The sequence below is a fragment of the Onychomys torridus genome, chromosome 6 (genome assembly GCF_903995425.1).
Source record: "Onychomys torridus chromosome 6, mOncTor1.1, whole genome shotgun sequence".
Taxonomy (NCBI): domain Eukaryota; kingdom Metazoa; phylum Chordata; class Mammalia; order Rodentia; family Cricetidae; genus Onychomys; species Onychomys torridus.
Window position 1 is genome coordinate 95525037 of NC_050448.1, and position 3169 is coordinate 95528205.

Below are 3169 nucleotides of genomic sequence, written 5' to 3' on the forward strand. Positions count from 1 at the left end.
CTTAAGACAAGGGAAATTAAGGCAAAGACAAGGCACTATGAAAAGGCACCAGATTAACTAATCAGGACATAAGATGTGTTGATCAATAGTAGAGAAGTAGAAGGGCATGAGAACGGGACTGCTGTGGGAAAAATGGAACAAATTGAGGTTTTCACAACATTGGATATATTTTAAAGCAAGAGATGGATGCTGTGATTAAAATTTGTCTATTGTTAGCAACTTTGTTTGAAACAGTCTTACATAACTGAAGTAGGAGACATCGCCAGTAAACCGATGAAAACAAGTGTGTGTGTATGTCAAGGGTGAGTAAGAGAAAACTGTAAATGAGAACTAAGGGGACATCAATGGGGGTGGTGGAGAAAAATGAGAAGGTCACAGTTTGCAAGGCATTTCACAAATGGAATAGACTGACTCACTGACTCTGAGAGTCACAAAAATTACATTCTAAGGGTGATTCACTAAGTTTTACCTTTGAGTACCCCAGGCACTGATGTGGCATCTGTTGAGATCATAGGTATGAGAGGAGGAAGGAAGATAAGTGAGAACAGTCCTCCTCATGTTGTAATAACAGCCTGGAGATAGAATATTAAAAGCTCAGATTATCATCCTCATTGGGCATGAAGATCTGCCACTGCCTCATTGAAGCTGTTGATAGAGCTGGGGACTGATCTGTACATATGGCATATTAACAGTTTGGATGGAGGATTTTGATATGGATTGAAAAGGTAAGTGATCCTCACAGAGCCACTGATCCTTGGCTGACATTTACCCATTCTCCCCTGCTTCTGATATAGTCTGTTGGCATTCTGAGGAGACACACGGCGCTCTTTGGCTTTTCAGTTTCACTGCGCAAACACTGAATCACTGTCTGAGCTCCAGGAAGGTGCAATCAAGGTTCTTTTTTTTTTTCTTTTACAATTTTGTTATATTGAAAACAAAGTACTAAACCGAAAGTCAAAAGGTGTTGGTTCTCATCAAGTTAGATAACTCCCTCTTTTTGATCCCTGCCTTCATCCCTTTCCTTACTCCATCTTAAAATTTTAGAAATGCATATATGTATATAGTATGTGTGTGTGCACACCTGGCACATGCATGAGTGTGGGCATGGGTACACATACCACAGTATGCTTGTGGAGGTCAATGGAAATGGCTGGTAGGTGGTTCTCTCCCTTCACTAAGTGGGACCTGACCCAGGGATCTAGCTGAAGTCCATAGGCTTGGTGGCAAACCTCTTACCTGCTGGTTCATCTTCCTAGGATTCCTCCTTCTTAATACTTTGGTTTTGTTTTTAATAAAATGGTCATAGGTGGTGACATCTGTTTTCATGTAGAGACACCTTGCAGGAGTTCAGTGTAAACATCAAGTGGGATCCTATTTATAAAGATCCCATGCAACTCTACTGTGTTGCTATTGACTTAGGGCACAGCAGCAGCCACACTATACACAGGGATGAACTGCTATGCTGGCAAGAGTGCTCCACGATGCTGGCAAAAGAACAACAGTTTCCATCTCAGCCGATGCTGCCTAGCACAGGGAGAGAATTGAGAGTAGAGGTCCTGGAGTACATAGTCCCAGGTACAAAAAAGAGGCCAGCCATTCATGGCGAATGATCATAGTCAAGGTACTTGAACTCTTTAAACCCAATCTTCATAATCAATAAAATAGAGGGAGTAGTTCTTGCCTTGCAGTTTATAAAAAAAAAAAACCAGCAGATGATACAAATATTAAGGCTACTGATTCATCTTCATCACACTAGGTTATAAGTTATGTAACTTTCTAATTAAAATTGAATCTCTGGTGGACTGGGGGGGTCAAAGTGTTTGCCTTGCAAACATAAGCACCTATAGTGGGAATTGAATCCCTAGTACCCACTATAAAAAATTAACTGGGCAGAGAAGTGTATATTTGTAACCCTAGTGCCTGGAAGGCAGAGATGGGAGGATGCCTGTGCTTCACTGACCAGACTTTCTAGTCTGCTTGATGAACCCCAGGCTGCTGAGATTCCATCTCAGAAATTCATGGTGGATGATGCTTTTTAGGAACAATACCTGAGGTTATCCTCTCCTTTATGCATACATGTGTGCACTCATGCCTATTCTCTTACAATTAATTTCCATATTCAACACAACCCAGCAGAAATTATAAAATTGAAATACCAATCTGAGCAGCCATTCACTAGTATTTGACCGTCTTTCTTTCAGCCACTGGTAAATGCTGCTCATGAATCTCATATTAGGAAACTAACATTGTGGCTCAACTGCTCAACTCATTTTAGTTCCTACACAGAAGTGCATCATTGGAGTCCATGCCATCTACCTCATTCCACTTTGTATCAAGTCTGGTGTGGGTTCTTTGCTAAGGCTGAGTTGGGGTCTCAGTGTCTCTGTGTGTATGTTGCATACTGCCTTCCCACTCCAAGGTTGTGAACCTTCTGGCAGAGTAAGAAACTAGAATGATTGTCCATCTTTGCTAAGAGTAAAGTCAGTCAAAATTCACATGCCTTTACCATATCCAGGGATGCTCCCACTCTCTCTTTTCCAGACTAGTCGGCCTATATACTTACAGTCCTCTCTGTTCATTTTGGTGAACTTTCCTCTTCATTTACTCTCAGGGGTCCTTGCAAACAGCGTTACTGTCTCTTTGCTAAATGCAGAGCAAACAATGCCTCCATGTCCACAGTACTGGAATGAAAACACATACGACTGTGTCTAGCTTTTTACATGAGTGCTGGGGATTGAACCTGGTACCTCATGCTTATTCAGAAAGCATTTTACAAACTGAGCTATCATCCCAGCCCTTTAGAGTTTTATGTTATTTATGACCCAGAATACCTTTACTGATTAATGCAAACTGCTCTTTATAATTGATTACTTTTATTCCAAATATTATTGATCATTAAAAATTCTACATATTCAGTATCTGCAATTCTTCTCTCTTTCCCACTGTGTTTTAGAGTGAAGATCATAGCATCATAAAGTAATGTTCATATGTCTTAGTGAATGATGCCATTCTGAAATGAGTACGACAGGAAGTGAGAAATCTACAATTTCAACATTGGCCACATGGGGGTTAAATTTTTCTGGAGAAAATAAATATGACAAAACCATATTTATAAGATGACAGAAAAGAAATGGCACTGTGCTTTTCTTAGAATTTCAATTTTACTGGA